Source organism: Canis aureus, chromosome 13, assembly GCF_053574225.1.
Source record: "Canis aureus isolate CA01 chromosome 13, VMU_Caureus_v.1.0, whole genome shotgun sequence".
NCBI lineage: Eukaryota > Metazoa > Chordata > Mammalia > Carnivora > Canidae > Canis > Canis aureus.
The window spans coordinates 33,183,979-33,204,068 of record NC_135623.1 but is presented as its reverse complement, the minus strand read 5'-3'; the positions used below and the strand labels follow the sequence as shown (position 1 = coordinate 33,204,068).

The following is a 20,090-nucleotide window of genomic DNA, read 5'->3' as shown; positions in this document are numbered from 1 at the left end:
CCCATAAAATCAGCTCTTCTACCTTTGCAGTTTTTCTAGTTTCTCATTATCTCCATGTCCCTACTATCACAGCCACCTCTTGTCCTCACCTCCTTTTTAAATTTAATTAGGTTCATAATTCATTAGTAATTTCTTTACAATCATTCTTTTTTCCCCCTTAATCTCAGTTCCCAAGTCTATGCTGGCTTCAGTGTAATCGAAGTTTGCTGGAGGAGGTATCATAATGGCACCAAACACTATAAAATCGTAAACACTGACATCAAATCAGCACTCAGTACTTTCTGGAAATGCTAGTGGTTTTCCAATAAAGTCTCTCTCTCAAGGGGAATATGATCCTGGGTGTGGTATTATGGATTGGAGAAGTGAGCAAGTACTCTTTCAGTAACTATAAAAATGTTCATAAATAATGAACCTGGAAATACATGTTCCTTGTTTATGACTTTAGCACAAGCCCATCTTAATTCCTAGACTAGCATGTTATGGCAGAAAAAAAAAAAAAAAAAAAAAAAACGGACCAGGAATTAAATCACCTGAAACTGAGTTCTGGATCTACTTCAGAGAGACTCTGGAGTCTCATAATCACTTGAGCCTCACTAGCTCCTTTCCCACCCAAACTACCTCTGCTGACCTTGACAGCAAGCAAAATACCTTGATCGCACTATGTGCCTGTTAAAGAATGAGGTGCAGAAAGGAATTCATGTCTAGCTGCCTTCATGTGACACTGTCATCCTCTTGTTTGTCTCTTCCTCCAACTGTGAACTGTGAACAACTGTTGCTCCAACTTAGAAGCTGTTGAAATAGAGCCCTCCTCCATCAAATTATCTCTCAAAGCTTCCAGGCATTCCTTAAAGCTCTTCTGGAACTCTAGCTATGCCTTACTGAAGAAAAGATTAAGGGAATTTTTTTTTTTATTAAATACTAATGGATTAAACTTCTGTTTGAGGTACAATATTTTCTGAGTATTTGTAAAGGCCCTGAAATTTCATTATGGTGTTATGCTGTTGTTCCATTTCAACCAAATGGTCTGAAACTAACTGTGCCACTGGCCACCTAAAGTTAGCAAAGACCTCACAAGTTTAAGGACAGAGTTCCTCAAAAGATTGATCTGACTTCAGATGCTGGCCACACTTAAAGAGATCACCAGGGACTTCCCACACTTCTGACTGAATGGCTGTAAATTTGAAAGTTCCCACGACCCCCTCAGGTTCAGTAATTTTCTAGAATGACTCACAGAACTCACAAAAGTACTGTACTTATGATTAGGTCTTATTATGAGAGATACAAATTGGGAGGACCAGTCAATGAAGAGGTACAGAGGGTAGGTCTGGGAAGGAGCAGACAGCCGTGTCCTCTGCCTGTGGAATGGGGGCACAATCACCTGGCCAGCACATCGCTGTAGTCACAAAATAGAAACTCCAACAGAATTTTGGTGCCCAGAATTTTTATTGCAGTTTCAGGACCTAAGCGTGATTGAATAAATCATTGGCCACCTCGTTGAACTCAAACTGCAGCCTCCCTCCCATCCTGGGAGGTCAAGGACTTGGGCAGCTATATCATGTGGCTCAATGCTCAAACCCTTTAATCACAAGCTTGGTCTTTCTTGAGTGGCTTGCCCAATCCTAAATCCTCTAGTTAGCATAAACTAACTAGAGGCCCCCGGTGAGTCACCTCATTAGTATAACCATCAGGGTCCACGATGGATAACAAAGAACTCCTATCACAGAGGAAATCCCAGGGAATTTAGCTTCCCTTTTAGGAACCAGAGGAAAAAATAAAACCGTCAAATTCTTTCCAAGCACAGCCACATAGTTATTAGTAATAGATATATCAATAAACAGATGGAATATGTAGTTGTATGAGCCTAATACAGACAGAACATGGTATTTCCTACTATTTATTGGCTGGCGATTTGTATACATCCAAGTGCCTTGGTTCCCAGCTCCATCGCACATGAGTCCTGACACCTCTTTGTAGACTGAAAGAAAGCCAGCCTCAAAGCAGGTTAGTAAATGCTTTATTCCTTGTCATACTGCGGACTCTGGCCCAGAAGACAGTCTTTTAGATTGCTCTGCAGAACGGCTTGGAAGCTTGTTAGCAACAGGGGATTATATAAAGAGAAAGGGGGTATACATACCCCACTAGAAAGGGGGTATACATACTTACAAGCAATTGTCTCTTTCCCTGAGGTATCTCTATCCCCAGCTTCCATTGATGGCTTCTGAGCTTGAAGTTTTTCCTGTTGGTCCCAAGATGGCTGCAGAGACCTTAAATCTTAAGGAGGTTTTTATTTTGTTTTTTTGTTTTTGTTTTTGTTTTTTTGTTTTTTGGAGAAGGTTGAAAGAGCTTTTCTTTTTTAGAAGCTTCAAAGATTAGGTAAGTACTGGCTCAGACTGGATCATCTGCCCATCCTGGAATTAATTACTTAGTTTGGTAGAGAATGGAATGTAAGGTTAGTTTTAGGCAATCAGACACTACCCTTAAAATTGGGCATCCAAGTTAAGCTTATCCAAACCAAATTCAGTAAAACTGCAAAGTATGATTCCCCTTTTGCTTGTCTTACATTGTAGAAACCCATGTACACTGTGAAAGCAGCCTACAAATTTCCTTTTCAACCACTCTCTTGTAAATGCTAGATTCATCCTTTTATCAGGGAGACTTTAATACTTCCCAGTGTTCTTGTCTCCTTCCTTCCTTTCCTTCCTTCCTTCCTTCTTACTTTTTTTATTTGCTTACTTCATTTTTCCCACCTCTGCGTTGACTAACTTCCCTTTATTTCTTCCTGCATCTTTCACCCTTATTCCCTTTAGTTATATCTTGCTTCAACTGCATTTTTGGAAATTTTGGCCATTAATCAGGGAACAGAATGAATGACCAACAGATAATTATTGATCATAGAGTTGATCCTTTTTGCCCAGGAGTAATGTAATAGGAGATGAGTTGCCTTCTGGGAGAATTCTTCAATTGGCTATATCTTTATTTCAAGGAACACAGATGGAACCAGTAGCAAAACGTTTTATCATGGCCCCCATTTTTTTTTTTTAATTGGACTGCCAATATCCAGGGAAGAGAGTATTCCTGGAACTTGAATGCCCATGTCTCACAGCACAGCTTGCTACATCTTCCAAAGATGAATCAGTCTCTTTAGTAGCCTGAAACTAGGATTCACAGTTCTCCTTTGGCATGGCATTTACAAAAGCATTTAATTTAAATATGCAGTTGTTTTTCAGTGTAAACACTTTCTGCCCTATATCCTTTCTTCTCTATAGCTTCCTCAGCTGGGGAGGAAATGCTACCATGGCAACATGTCAGTTCTTTATGGTTTAAATTGTTTACTCAAAAGCATTTAAAATATTCAAACCAAATTACAGTGAAGTTCAGAGGCAGTACAGGTATATTCAGCATTTTTTCTCACAGAATTATTTGTAGAAATTCATGAATTTCTATTAAATTTAATTGTAGCCTCGTGTGAAAAATTAAGCACATTTTAAATATCACTAAGAGTTCTATCTCTTTTTTGATGAACATCTTTTGCAAGAAAAGAAACCCTCTCCAAAACAGTTTTATGAATCTTGTCCAAATGAAGTGACATATGATACACCATTCTTCAAACTTAAATTTTCTAGCTAAAAAGTATCAGTTTCTTTGGCCTCTTGACTTTCATTTTATGTTCATCAATGACCTGAGGAATTGTCTTATCTTTTTTTTTTTTTTTTTTTTTGTGGGGGAGAGGCAGAGGAAGAAGGAGAGAGAGAATTCTAAGCAGGCTCCCTACCCAGCACAGAGCCCACGCTGCGCTCAATCTCATGACTCTAAGATCATGACTTGAGCTGAAATCAAGAGTCAGATGCTTAACCAACTGAGCCACCCAGGTGCCTCAAGAAATGCAATTTTAAAACTTCATAGGAGTTAAAATATACTCTGAGATATGTTTAGATGTGTTTGGCTTGCCTGTTATATGATTTATCCATACTATATCCCATACACTTCCATTTCTATCCTCCATGTCTTTTAGGGGTTTTTACAACTAACTTTTTTTTTTTTTTTTTACAACTAACTTTTAAAACATTACATTAATGCGATGCCTAGGTGGCTCAGCAGTTGAGCGTCTGCCTTTGGCTCAGGTCATGATCCTGGAGACCCGGGATCCAGTCCCACATCGGGCTCCCAGCGTGAAGCCTGCTTCTCTCTCTGCATGGCATCCACTTTATTATTTTTCACACAGATTGTGTTTCTTATTTTGATTTCTAGTTCTGCTCTTTTCCATTTGCAGATTTCCTTTAAACAACCAGTATCTTCCCATTTACCATTAAAGTTGGAAGCAATGACCTGGACCAGAAATTGTCCAAGATGATAAATCAGGAAGCATAAGAGATTTGCTCTATAGAATATCAGGAACTAAGAATAAACAACAATCGTTCTTTGCATTCTACTCTGAGTGTCATCCACTTAAATCTCATTAAAGTCACCATAGCAGGCAAGTAAGTATTAGGGCCTGGCTTTTGTCCCTTTCTCATATTCATTACCAAAAAGAATAACTGATGCCTTCTTAAATAATGTGACCTCATAGGCAAAAATAACCAGAATTTTTTTTAAAAGTATAATTACCTCAATGAAGAAGAAAACAAACAAAAACCAAGAAAAGCTGAACATTTTTTTGCCATCTGAGGCAGTATTATCAGAACAAATAAATGAAGAATTCAAAATAAATTTGATAAATATACGTGAGGAGGCAAAAGTATAAGGATAACTTGAAACTAGAAGAAAATATCCCCTCAAAATTCCAAGTTAAAGTATATTACATAAAGTGTGAAAAATACTGTCTTTGAAATGAAGAATCAATTGATGAAAAAGCAAGATATATGTTGCTGAAGAATGAAGTAGAGAATTGGAATGTTCAGATTCAGGAACTCCCCAAGGAAGGAGAAGGGAATACTATATGAGAGAAAAGCTGAGAAATACAGAAGGTAAAGCTAGAAGGGTCAACATCAGAAAATGGACAGACCCAGCAAAATGAAAGAAGAAACCAAAGAATAAAATATCTAAAATTTAAAATGTTTATTTGGTGCCAAACAAAAATGTAACAATTGAAAGGGTTGAGATAAACTTTCATAATTTGCAGAAGATATGATCACCTACTTAAAAAAACACACACACACACAACAGAAGCAATGGCAATACTTTTAGAATAAAATAGTTGAGGTACTTGTCTACATGTGAAATTGGCACTGTTTGCTTCACCAATAATAACATTAGAAGATCTAATAAGAATGAGATAATCTTTATTAATACTAAAATAATTATAAAGCACAATTAAAATAAAATAATTCAGAATGCACAAAAACTCCACAAAGAAAATGTAAAATTGTTTTTAAAAAGGGGACGTAGAAGATGTTTTGAGAATTAGAAAGAATTACACAGTCTTGGCCAGAATAATATTATATTGATTCTTCACAACTGAATTCATCCATTTAATATAATTTCAATAAAAATTTCAGTTGAATAATTTGAAGAATAAAATTAGGTTGCTCCAAAATTTATGTGGAAGAACAAAGGTTATTGAATGCCTAAGTCAACCACAAAAAAGAAAAAGGGTTTACATTTCCAGATACTTCAATCATAAAAAAAGCCAAAATAGAAAGAAAAAGAACAGATAGTTGTAGCATAATGAAAAAAATATAACACTTTAAAGAACAGCATGCTCAGAAACAGATCAGTATATATATGCATATTGAATAAGTGATCAATTTAATACCACATATCAATGTCAAATATGTGAATATTTAGTGGAGATCCTGGGAAAAATGACTTGTTAGATGGTGAAAAATAAAAGGGTCCCTAACTAACTCTACATACAAAGGTGAAAGTCAGATAGAATAAGATCCTAGTTATAAAAATTAAACCTATAAAGTTAATAAAATAAAATAAAGTATCTTCATGACCTAGGAGTTAAGGAAGACTTCTTAAATACAAACCATCTGGGAAAAATTGAATACATAAAAATTTAGTTTCTCTGATTAAAGGACTCTATAGACAAAGTTAACAGATTACAGTTGGAAGAAGATATCTGTAATGTTTATTTTTATTTTTTTTTAAATTTTTATTTATTTATGATAGTCACAGAGAGAGAGAGAGAGAGAGAGAGGCAGAGACACAGGCAGAGGGAGAAGCAGGCTCCATGCACCGGGAGCCCGATGTGGGATTCGATCCTGGGTCTCCAGGATCGCGCCCTAGGCCAAAGGCAGGCGCCAAACCGCTGCGCCACCTAGGGATCCCATCTGTAATGTTTAAAACTAATAAGGGTTTAATAGCTATAAAGACAGGGGGATGGGGGACTGGGTGACGGGCACTGAGGGGGGCACTTGACAGGATGAGCACTGGGTGTTATGCTATATGTTGTCAAATTGAACTCCAATAAAAAAATATACAAAAAAGAGCTATAAAAAATGCTGACAAATTTACAATTAAAAAAAGAGAAATCCCAATGAAAAATAATAGACAAAAATATATTCAAGCAATTTACAGAAAAGGAAACCCCAAGGGCCATCACCATATGCAGAGATGTTAAAACTTATTAGAAAAGACAAAACACATACACACGCACACCAGGAATGTATATTTAAATAGCAACAAAATATTACATTAGCATATTGGCTTAGTGAAAAGTGAAGACTGGATAAGGGCCAACTTGGTAGCAATATAAAGATACGGTACTTCTACTGGAGAACAGATTTGGGTAGACTTTCTGGAGAATAGTCTGGCATTACCTAATCAAATGCGGTGTATACATATGCTCTCTGACTTTGCAGTTCTATAAATATTCCAGAGAAATTCACATGTCACTAAGCTATTTATAGTACTGCAAAGTCATAGAGTATAGATATAGATATATAATTCACATGCAAGCACACGGTGACATTAGCATGATGTCCCGTCTCAGCATGGTCAAGGTCCCTGGAGAGTTGGAGAGAAGCTATATGTCCCTCATTTGAAACCAAAAAGACAAATGTCATGGATGCACACCTTAGAATACCATGCAGCAGTTAAAAATAATGCATTAGATAAATGATTCACAATCCTATTGGACCCAATACCACTTTTTATAACAAATGTTTGTAATACTTTAAAAAGAAAGAGAGAGAGAGAGAGAAAAGAAGGAAGAGAACTCACCTAACTATGTGAAAATTATATATTATGCCTTAGTTGCAAAATAAAGAAGAAATAACAGGAAAGTAATTATGATAAAATAATATGCATTTCAAAATGAAAATGCTTGTGCTTGACAGCAAGAGAAGATATAACAAAGTAGTCAGATGTTTGCAATTACTGTGAATGTGATGGATGCAAATATACACTGATAGGCTTGTTGCATCGATAACTCAAACACCATGGACAGCACTGCCATGAGAATTTTACAAAACAGTGACCAAATCTTGGTAAATTCTAACCAACACAATTACAGTCTTGCTTTGATGTGTATGGTAGTAGCATTCCTGGAAAAAATAGAGCAGTTTATATTAAAACTGCACAAAATACTTCAAGCTTATTTTATTTTATTTTATTTTTTATTTTTTAATTTTTAAATATTATTTATTTAATTGAGAGAGAGACAGAGAGAGATCATGAAGTGGGGGGAGGGGCAGAGGAAAAGGGAAAAACAGACTCCCTTACTGAGCAGGGAGCCAGATGCATGGCTTGCTCTTAGAGTCCTGGACCCTGCCATCATGACCAGAGCCAAAGGCAGATGTTCAAGCTTATTTTAAAACTTGGTTATTTTCTGGCTCAGGTAATTATGAAAAAGGGACATTCAAGAGTAGTATAGGACCTAGTTTCTGTGGGTTGTCCTAACACTATATGCCATCTGTCATTCCTGAACCCTATCAACTAAAAGCTAAATTATGGTCCATTCAACTATTAGGACACTATTACCAGAGGTTTTCCAAGTAGTTCCTAGGAGATAGAATGACATCATTGAGAATCATGGCTGGATTTTAAAAATACAAGGTTGAATTTAAAAATAAACAAACAGAATAAAGTATATAACACAACACCACTTATGTAAATTGCAAATAGATGCTCACAAATAACAAAACTTTTTTTTTTCAGGAACAGAAATAATATTGGGGAAGAGAATGGAATGGATAAATGAATGGATGAGTAGATATCAACAAATTCACCAAATAACAGAAATACATACAATCCTTTATAAAAAAAATTAGTTCATAGTAAGGGCAATATTCTTACTGTAGAAGGTATAAAACTAGCAATATTTCCATTTATTCAACCTGAAAGAAAAGGAAAAACAGGATGCTAAAATAAAGAAATAAAAAATATATATATATTAGTCACTGCTACAGACTGAATTGTGTCCCCTCCCAAAATTCATATATTGAAGCCCTAATCCCTAAAGTGACTATATTTGGAGAGAAGGCCTTTAAAGAAATAATTAAGGTAAATGAGGTCTTAAGAGTGGAGCCCTAATCCAATTTCTTAGTGCATTTGAGCTGCTATAACAAAATATCCCAAACCGGAAGGTTTATAAAACAATAGAAATTTATTTCTCACAGTTCTGGGGGTCGGAAAGTCCAAGATCAAGAAATTAAAATAAAAATCAACTATAAAATTTTTTGTAACATTAAAGTCCTAAAGAAACATAAAAGCATTCTCAAAAACTTTGAAAAGGTTAACCTTACTTTGTTTTATTCTATCAAATATTAGAACTTTATGGTCTGGATTAATGTCAGAAACTCTGTTAAAAGTCCCATGCTTTTTAGGCTTCTGGGTGGCTCAGTGAGTGTCTGCCTTTGGCTCGGGTCATGACCCTGGGGCCCTACAATAGGGTCCTACATCAAGCTCCCCACGGGGAGCCTGCTTTTCCCTCTGCCTCTCTGTGTCTCTCATGAATAAATAAATAAAATCTTAAAAAAAAAAAAAAAGTCTCATGCTTTTTAAAAGCACTATTTTTTTTTTTTTCTTTTTGAAACCAAAGAGAAAAAAGGAGATTACATTTTCCTTAACTGGAAAAAAAAAAAAAAAGAACCCACCCACAAATTATCTACTATATTTGTCTTTGTCCATGTTCTTTTGTATCTTTTTGTCTGTATTTTATTTTTTGCCATGTTTCTCTTGACATGTTGCTCTCACTAGATGAAAGAAAGCAAGATGTCATACATAACATATTCTTTGTGGATTCTTATAATACTGAAAAGAAATTGAGAATTATTTCTGATTTCCTCTTTCTTAAGTTCATAACAACATTTTGCTATCCCTGCCTCTGGATCTTCCCAGGCTGAGCCCCTAAACTGAGCTTTATTTATACTTTATTCCCCATTTAGAGCAAAAGCTCAGCATCGTTAAAAGACATTTGAAGAAATAAACTCCAAAACATTTTTTCTCAGAGTCACAAACCGGCAGTTTTCAGAATAAATAAAATGTGGGCAAACAGCTACAGATTATCAGCAACTCTAGAACCTGTGGATATCAAATGGATTGGGCTTTGCCAAATTGTGGTAGAGACCAAAGTTAGTGCCTCTAATTCTTTTCCTCGCTTCTATATAAGCTTTAGCTGGTGTGTTTGGAAGAAATGAAATGAAGATTGCACATGTAAGCATTGTCTGTTTCACACTTACAACAGGAATGAGTAATATCAATAAACATAATTGAACACTGAACCCAAATTCCAGTTTTATGCACACTCTGTGTGTACATACATTTATTAAAATAATTATTTTATTTTAAAAATATTTGATATATTTGTTAGAGTGAGCAAGAGAGAGAGAAGGAGGGGCGGGAGGAGCAGAGAGAGAAACAGACTCCCCACTGAACAGGGAGCCTGACATGGGGCTCCATCCTAGGATTCCAAGATCATGACCCCAGCCAAAGGCAGACATCTAATCAGCTGAGCCATCGAGGTGCCTCTAGAATAATTATTTTAAAACCTTAAACTGTGAAAAAGAAGTGGTAGTGCTCAAGTTTAGTACACAAACACCATTTTATATGTGAACTTTCAGCTTTCTACACATTTTAAAATCTGTTCCTAAGATTTTAGGAGTTTATTTCATGTTTTCAAAGATGTTTTTAACGATGTTTCCTAATTTGCACATTTGTTAATAGCAATGTAGCATTAGTGAGCTAATATTTACTCTTAAGAAAAAAAATAAACATCTAGTTTGAATAATGACTGCATATGTGTAAATGAGGTGCAAAAAATTAGAATATTTTCAGTACTCTATTTCTTGAATATTCTTCAACTATAATTCTACAAATTATCTTATTAAATTTTCACAGCAAACTCTTCTGGTATGTACCCTATCTACAGATGTGGAAATTGAGGCAGAGGGCCATGAGATAACTTAAACAACAACTTGGAATTAGGAAGAGAAAAGATCTGGGATTTGAACAAGCAGTCTGGCTATGGGGGTAAGTTCCTTGCTCTGAGGATTGTAACCAGCCAGAGACACTGGTCATAGGACTAGTCAACTAAATTTAAGAAACACTGTCGCAAACTGTCAAGTGTACAAAAGCTTAGCTTCTCATGAACAAGGTAAATGAAAAGTTTTGAAAGGTTATACCAAAATTCATTCATTTCTAATGTCATGGAAATACTATACTAGTGAATGCTAATGCTGTTTACCTGGTACAAGCAGAGATGACATACTTTTTTTTTTTTAAGAGATGACATACTTTTGTTGTAAAGATTATATTCACATTGATGTGAGTTGCAAGTTGGAGAAGTTTGTTCAAAAAAGGAGCTTCAGATTATAACTTTTTAAAAGGCTTATTTATTTGAGAGAGAGCTAAAAAGAGAGGGAGAGAGCCCATGTGCTTTGGGGAGGGGCAGAGGGATAGGGAGAGAATCTCAGTCAGACTTTCCGCTAAGAGCAGAGCCCAAATGCGGGGCTTGATCTCATGACCCCAGCTGAAATCAAGAGTTAGATGCTTAACAGACTAAGCCACCCAGGCGCCCCTGATTATGACATTTTTAAAGAACAAATTAGAGGCTGATGGCTAGGGCACCATGTCAAGCAAACAAAAGCAATTAGATTTAGGACTTGGACTTAAAGCAGGATCATGTTTAATCAGAATTCACCATAATCACAAGCATGAGATAGAATAAGCAATCCTTTATAAATTGGTATAACATTAAAATATTCCTTTGATGTACTTCTTGGTAGCATATTAGATATTTGAGTCAGATCTTTGGTTTAAGAAAATAGATATTTGAGTTAGTATTTCAAGTAAGAATTCAAGCATCTTAATTTTTTATTTGGGATAAAATCTTAAATATTTTGCTAATTCTTATCAAAAGCTTGTTTGTATGTAAAAGATGCAATCCTCTGTCTTAAATGTACCAAATATATGTCATATTAAGCCAAATTATCAAAGATCTATACCTTTATCAATTTGGAATCTCACAGAGTGATGTTTATTAAATAGGGTTTTGCTATTAGTTCATACATAGGCACTGAGAAATGATCAATAAGCAATTGTGCAAAATGCAATGTGTAGTTTTTAAAATTTTTTTAATATCTCAAAGAACTGAAGGTTCCAAAAGAAATTTCTCTCAAATCTCAAAGCCAGGAAGGATAGATAGATATAGATATAGATATAGATATAGATATAGATATAGATATATATCTTTATATGTGTTTATATATATAATACTCATATGGTAATATTCAGTGTTGTTCTTAATTCTAAATTCTTAAAATCTTACTTGTGAAACTTACCTACTTTTTTTTTTTTTTTTTTTTTTTTTTTTACTTACCTACTTTTTTTCTTTTTTACTATGGTTCCTCTAACTGCTTCCTCTTCACTGAATCCTTTCTGTACTAGTTAAAGTGTAGGCAATGCATCTAGGAAAAAGACACTCCAAAAAAAAAAGAGGTAAATAAGATAAATGCTTATTTCTCTCTTACCTAGCTTGTCTGGGGATGAACTGCACAGTGTTTCTGATCCATTTACAGACCTGGGTTCCCTTCATCCTGTTCAATTCCTCATGATGGATGAAGTCACCATAGCTTCCACATTCCAGCCTGTAGAGGAGGAAGGGAAGGACAGACGTGGAGAGCACAAGATGCCATTTTAAGCAAGACTTATTGAGAAGGAGGTCGCAGAAATCCCTTCCACTCGAACACCATTGGTCACAGCTTAGTCATTGGCCACAGTTGGCTGCAAGGGAAGCTGAGAAACATAGTCTTCAGCTGAGTTGCCACGTGCTAAAATTATTTCTGTGGATAAAAAGAGTAACTTTCCGGGGCCAATTAAAGTTGGTCTGCCACACTTTCATCAACCCTTAAGCCTGTGCAAGTGCTCCTACCTTAAAAACCACAACAAAGAAAAATTGAACAGAAACACATAAAACACTTGCCTTTTCCCTAGCTTCTAGCTATGGCCTCACTTCATTGTTCTTCCTGTTTGTAGCCAATCTTCTTAAGTGTCATTTCCAACCAGTCTCTATTTTCATACCTCTTTCTCTTCCTAAAGCTGTCTGGCATCACCCTTCTCTTCCTACTTTATAAAACCAAAATGTCTCCTTCCATAGTTTGTAATGATATATTTAGGTGTGATGACCTTAACCATTCACTGAAATATAATTATGGGGCCAGAGTTCCAGGCAGTGAGTTACAGCAATGATATTCTTACTGGGGTGACAGAAAATAAAATACTTGATTAATGCTTTAGTTCACCATTTCGGTGAGGACTAAGAGGGCGGGGCATGGTAATTCCATGAGGCCATGATTGTATGAGGCAAGACTAGAAGCTACAAGGGTTGATGCTTGATTTAATTTGTCATTTTGCCTGGGCCATGAGATGCTAGTTATCTGGTTAAACATTCTTTCTGGGTGTGTCCAAGAGAGTGTTTCTGGAAGAGATTAGCATTTGAATTGGTGGACTAAATAAATATCCCCCTCAAGGTGGGTGGGCATCCTGAAATCTCTTGAAGGTCTGAATAGAACAAAAAAAGTTGAGGAAGGTTGAATTTGCTCTCTACCTGCCTGTTGAGCTGAGACATACTGTTCTCCTGCCCCCCAGGGCTCCTGGTGCTCAGGTCTTTAGATTCAGACTGGAATCTATATCACTAAGCCCTCCTGGGTCCCCAGCATGCAAAGCACAGGTTGTGGGGCATCTCAGCCAACAGGATAGATAGATTGATTGATTGATAGATGATAGATCGATCAATCGATTGGTCGATCTCCTATTGACTTTGTTTCTCTGGAGAACCCTGACTAGTATATAAGGCAACAAGTAAGTCTGCTTTCCCTCCATTGTAGGTCTAATGCCTACTATACTTGTCTGCATGTACAGAGGAGGTGCTGAATAATTATATTGAAATAATTAGAGAATTAAAACTAATGATGTATTTATCTTACTGGTTTGACTTTTTGGAAACTCAGAGTTCAAATGTACTGCCCACCTCTTGCAATTGTACAAGACCTTATGATATTAAATGCACATGCACAGAGACTTCTTTCTGTCTAAGCAGCTTAGTGGCAAGCAAGGGTATGGTATAAGGCTTGGTATAAGGGTGAAAATACAGACTCGATTCTTCAGTAATAGCCTTGGATGGGTCACTTAAGCTATTAAAGTTTCAATGTTCTCATCTATAAAATGGGTACAATACCATGTACGTCACACTGCTTTTGCAGTATGAAATCTTATACAGAAACCTAAATATCACAAGTGCTCAGCATTTGTTGGTTCTCCTATCAAGTGAACTATTTCGTAAGTGTGAAGTGCCTGTATTTCCTCTCCTCTTTACAAGAGTTAAATAAACATAAGATAGTAAAAGTGAAGGTATTTTCTCTTTTGAGGTTTGTTCTTTTCACCATAGTTCTCTTCACAGTATCATTCTCTTTACAGTAGAATATCAGATGCATTGAAATGTATATGGAAGGATTACAAGGCACAGAAGCCTATTTCTCTATGTGAGAGGCATCTAACACTGGTCCTTAGGTTGTTACATTTGCATTTTTTTTCTTTCTGATAAAGATATATAGCCAGAATTTCTTAATAGAGTAAATTGAGTTTATCATGTGCACTATGGAATCTTCTCTCCCATAGTTTTATTGTTTCAAATAAAAAAACAATTACATTTGAAAACATCTTATGGTTTTGTGTTTGGCATGATTATATTATATATTATAATAACATATTATAATATTATTCATTATATATTTTATTATATTATTACATATGTTATATATATTATATGTATGTATATATATATATATATATATATATATATATATATATGTTATCCATCCACATGATCTCAGGGTTCTACTTAATTTAACTGTTCTATGAACACCAGAAAAAGAATCTCCTCCGAAAATGTATTTCTCTAGTTTTCTTTAAATGAGCATGGTTATTGTTACTAGAATCTTCAATCTTATTCCTAACTGTGATGGTAACCGAGGAAGCTTTCGTGATTCTAGAACTATCCCTTTACATATCAAGCATCAGAATACAGTTTAGTCTTATTGACTAAGTATAAATTATAAAATGGTGATGACAAAGAAATAAAATGATCACATTTGTTCTACATGTACATAATTTTTTTTACAAGTACATAATTTGAATTCAACTCTACAATAATCTGTGGAAAGCATATCCCTTTATGTTGCCATGGTCTCTCACTCCAGTTTTCTGTGCTTGTTTTCTTTGCTCCTTACTTCTCTTCACAGTCTGCATTATCATTGCAATAACACTTGAGAACTCCAGTTGTCTGGATCAATATTTCTGTCTGTTTCATTTTGCTTAAATCCTTCCACACACTGTTGCAGGCCAGCAGAGTCACATAAGCACAGTCACATGCTTTTCCGTTGCTAAGGGCAACACCACAGATGGCAAAAACTGGCTGTTATACGTCACATGTTACACACACGAACACATGATGGTTTGAAACAGCTTAAACCATTCAAAGGCGGTTTGCCTCTAAGGGTTAGGATTTTATATGCTATATGATTATATGACCCTTCAAACACAGAGCTGAATCCAGTTAAATAAAATGATTTCCTCCTCGTTGTTATGGAATCAATTAATTGCCTTTATGATTAGCCTGAACCTCATTTCAAAGACAATAAGAAATAAATAAAAAATCATAAAATTCAAGGTCATGTATAAAAAAGGATATGGTCAAGTTTATATTACATTTGAATTTCTAATTTCTGTATATCTGCATAGTCCATTGTGCATCCTGTCTTCCTCCTGATTTTACTTTGACTAAATGTGTTTCAGTCTTGGGGATCTCACATATCTTTAAAAAACACTTCCTAATTAAGATCTAGACATAGATATACAAAAATATAAATATAGGCAAGTAGGTGACTTTTGATAGAAGTATATAAATACATAAAATAATATAAAATATTAATAAATTATAAATCCGAGTGGTTTTTTTCACAGAGGAAAAAAAAGAAACATTATTTCACGGATCAGTGTGATTCTCAGTGCTTGGCTTTGTCAGGATTTTGTTCTTTCAGAACAGCTGTCAATCATTTTGGTGAACAAAACTGAACAAATTATCTTTGAAAAATCTGAAGGTGATTTTCATGCAATGAAAGTTGAGTCTCAAGTCTCTATGGACAAAGAATTGAAAAGCTGAAGCAATTATTCAGCTAATTAAAGTGAGAGAGATGGAGCACATGACCTAATCTAACTCACCGAGGTGTTATTCTGTTTTCATGTGGCTGTTGCAGATAGGAATTAATAATGCTATGAAAATGTGAATCATCTAAACCCTCTAAATATTGGAGGGCACAAAAAGTGACTTTGTTTTTTGGTGCCATTTATCTCTCTCTGTTTTACCTCTGGGTTCTCCATTTCTTGGTAAAGTCAAAAGGAGATGAATTTAAGTTAGAAATTGGGATTTGAATTTCTACTCTCCCACTGACAGCAATACGATTTTAGATTTCGCTTAACCTCTCTGAGTCTCAATTTCCTTGTATGTAAATTTGAAAAATAATACATGGGCTTGGAAACTTACTTGTAAGTACATTTTTAAATAATACATTTTTAAATACACCTCTGTTATTGTCTGGTACTGGCTTACTGTTTTTAGACTTTAACAGAGATAATGCCGATTCAGAGAAAAATGGGATTATATCAAAACAGAAAAAAAAACAAACAAACAAATAGAAAGTCAGAAATTAACAATAACAATGTAATCTAACTTTTGAGATAAAAATATTGCCTAATAGTATAATTTGAAATAATACCTAACAGATAAATTTGCTTATTTATTTGCCACTACACATAGTTGAAGGATTTATCTCAAGATATAGCAAGGGTATTTTAAATAAGGATACAATAAAATTTTCAATTATATATTTATGAAAAATAATATTATCATTCAGAACTCTCTTAGAAAACATGCTTTTATCTTCCCTTGCCTACCCAGATATCATTTTTCTCATATCATGAGTCCTTTACTAAAATTAAGAAAATTAACTATTTAATTATATTAATTTTACTAATCAGGATGACTTGTTTTAGCTAATTGAATTGCTAGTAATGGGAACAAAATAGATGTTTAAATATTCAATTTCCGTTACACAGATAAGAATCATATTTCTGAGAGACATAATGGTATTAGGCGATCACCTAGCTCTGTCAAAATGCTGCAAATATTATCAATCACATGTTATAAATAAGACACTCTGAACAAGATTGCAAAGTAATTTGGTTCCAGATAAAACCTTTAATGAAATATGATTATAATTTGTTTTTTTTTATAATTTGCATGACATTTCAATGAAACTGACTTTTTCCCATAGGATTGTTTTCCCTTAAAAATAGATGATTTTAACTTGCTTCTTTGTTTAGCTTCTATGTTGTTGTTTTTTTTTTAATTTTTTAAAATTTATTCATGAGAGATACAGAGAGCAGAGATACAGGCAGAGGGAGAAGCAGGCTCCATGCAGGGAGCCTGATGAGGGACTGGGTCCCCGGACCTTCCAGGATCACGCCCTGAGCCAAGGCAGATGCTCAACCACTGAGTCACCCAGATGCCTCTGTTTGGCTCCTTTGTTATTTTAACTAAGCTACCTATAACAACACTGAGTTTCCTGTGTTTTCCTTAAGAAATGATCTTGCTTTCTCTCAAAGAAAACAAAACCAAAAACACAGATTTCAGTTAGGGATGTTAGTTTTAGATACCTGGGCCCTGTGCAGCTACCTAACTGATTGTAAACTGTGGAGGTGCAAAGACTTTACCACACTCTTGTTTGGTAATTATCCTTTAGAGAGTCTAGCTTCTGCCAGGGACTCTTTGGATTTCCCTATTTTGTCTTAGACTAACTTACACCCAAATGTAGCCTCTTCAATAGTTTGCACAATCAGTCCACTTTGACTACATATTTTACGGGCTTTAGTGCACTCAACTAGAGACTTGGGTGAAGGAGGGGGTGGCAGTCCTCGGTCCTCCCCTCTCCTACCTCCAAAACACACAGGTACTCTCCCCTCCCAACTGTGAGCTTGACCATTGTCTCTTACTCCTACAGGCCCCTCCTAAAGTGCTTAATTCTTCAGTTCTGAAGAGCAAATCAGTACTCTTTGGCTCCTGAGCTCAGGTTAGCATTCCGACACCCCACAAGGAACTCAGCAACTAGGGCCAGGAGATCATATGACTACACTGTTTCAAAAGAAAGATTCACACTGTATCTATATACTACAAAGAAACTCTTCCTCATGAGGTAGATGTAAGTGGCAGGAAAGGCAAGCTCCAACCTGAGGCACTGTAGGACCTGGGATAAATGCACACCCAGAGATGCTGAATAATTTGGCAGTGGTTAACTGATGCTGATTTTAGTTTCCACTTGAGATTTGCGGAAATGAGGCTAGCCCCTGGCATTTCTGTTCCAAATGAAGATAATGCCCTGAGCTGCTGCCTATGCTTCATTATGGCAGTGAGAAGGGACCAGATCTGACCTGTGTCCTAATTGGGTTAGTTGCAACTAAATAATTCAGATTTAACTATATTTTTGTTTTAAAATTTAATTTTGGATTTTCCTTGACCTTATTACGTACTCTTCAATGCCTCTTTATCTCACTGAGCTGTTCCTTAAAAGAATCGGTGGATGGGACAGTAAGAAACAGCTAATAATACTTGCCATTATGTAAGAGAAAATGGCAATTTTTGAATTAATTCAATCTCTTAATTTGAATTGCATTCAAACAAATGATTTTTCTGCATTAACAGATTTCTGGAAAGAAATGGTCTTGCTTTCTGTCCAAGAAAAACACAAATTTCAGTTAAGAGTGTTAGTTTTAAATACCTGGCAGCTGGTTAAACTGAGAACATCGTCCATACTAATCACTTGATTATTAATCAATCCCCAGTTGACCAGAAGAGATATTTTTATTCTCTTTCTTTTATCTTCCCTCAGTATCAAATTTTGTTTTGACTACCTGTCGTTCAGTTTCTTTTGAAAGGTCAGAATTGTGACTCTTCAACTACACATTTATCTCAACTGCAATATATTTAATGTGTGCTGTTTGGCAAAACTGCTCTCTGCTATAGAGATTATAGAGAAGTATAGAGCATGGTCTTTGGCCTGAAAAAGATGAAATATACTTAGGGGAATAAAAATTAACCCCAGGGATAATTTGGAGAATAACAATGAAGGACTGTATCCATAGAATAAATCAGGCTTTCTTTTTTTTCCCCCAGGCCACAAAATATTATTGAGCTTCTTGTTTTTGCAAGGCATTCTACTTGATACTTGGCATCCAATGCTGAAAAATACAGACGTCCTTACTCTTGTGAGACACAGCACATGTTAAACAAATAACTGTAAGAATCAGGCAATGACTAAAATGATTGTAAGCACTGTGGAGGAAAAGTATCATGCTGTAAACCTCATAAAAGAAAGCTAACCTAGTTCAGAGAGTTGAGAAGCATGCTCTGAGGAAGTTACATTTAAGTTGGCAACAGCAGGAGGAATAGGATTGGGTGCTGGAAGAGAGTAACACAGAGGAAGAAGGATATCAGAAAGTACTGATGAGGAAGAAATAAGTTGAAGGGTATTTGAGAATGACAGTGACCAAGGCTGTGGGAAGGGGAAGTAGTGAAAGATGATGATGAAAAGCAGCCAGTACCTTCAGGATGTTGTAGGCCACACAAACAATTTTTGATTCTATCCTAAGTGCCATAAAAATCTATTGATAGAATTTTAAACAAGGGTAAGAACTGTGATCAGATTTGCCTTTTAAAAATGTCACTATGGGACGCCTGGGTGGCTCAGTGGTTGAGTGCCTCCCTTCGGTCCAGGGCATGATCCTGGAGTCCCCAGATCAAGTCCTGCATCGGGCTCCCTGCATGGAGCCTGCTTCTCCCTCTGCCTGTGTCTCTGCCTCTCTGTGTGTCTCTCATGAATAAATAAATAAAATCTTAAAAAAAAATGTCACTATGACTACTGAAAGACAAATTATAGGTAGCGAAGGGGATATTCATAGTCTAGGTAGTACAGAATAAAGTTGTGGTCTGGGTTAGTGGCAATGTTGGTTCAGGCAAGTAAAGGAATTTCAATTGTATTTATGCAGTAAAATTAAGAGTACAGTTGACTCTTGGGGGGCTTGTGTGGCTCAGTTGGTTAAGCGTCTGACTCTTGATTTCAGCTCAGGTCATGATCTCAGGGTCCTGGAATATTGCCCCACGTTGGGCTCAGTGCTGGGTGTGGAGTCTATTTAAGATTCACAATTCAAATCCATGTCATTCAAGGATCAATTGTACTTGTACTGTACTTTATGGATCGACTATGTAAGGTAAAGAAGAGGAAAGTGTCAGCAAGGCTCCCAGATTTCTTGCAGGAGCATATAAGTAGAATGATGAAAAAGTAAACAGAAACTCCACCAGGAAAGATTCATGTAAACTGGGGTAACTGGATAAGATCCGTGCAGGGTATGAGTCAGGAGTGATAGGTTTCAGATGGGTAAGAGAGGGAGGAGCCATTAGGGAAGGATGTCTTTGCACACCCTTGGTAGGGATGGACACATTTTTGGTGTTGAGGATGGTGATACTTAGTCATAGGCTTAGGTAGATAGAGAAATTAGAATCCCTGAATGTCAGTCTTCATTTTGTAGGGGAATGA

The 20,090-nt window shown here is 35.9% G+C and overlaps 1 long non-coding RNA gene across 4 annotated transcripts in view; it reads left to right on the top strand.

Moving 5' to 3' along the window:
* LOC144282259 (uncharacterized) overlaps positions 1-20,090 on the top strand; it is a 36,234-nt gene that overhangs the window by 2,416 nt on the left and 13,728 nt on the right. For 2 of the 4 annotated variants that reach the window (XR_013350622.1, XR_013350619.1), the window contains exons 2-5: positions 4,271-4,478; positions 8,104-8,249; positions 10,285-10,416; positions 11,920-14,102. This is a non-coding gene — a long non-coding RNA (uncharacterized LOC144282259). Of the gene's footprint in view, positions 1-4,270; positions 4,479-8,103; positions 8,250-10,284; positions 10,417-11,919; positions 14,103-20,090 lie in introns of those variants that run through there. The other 2 variants (XR_013350620.1, XR_013350621.1) reach the window with 2 other exon arrangements.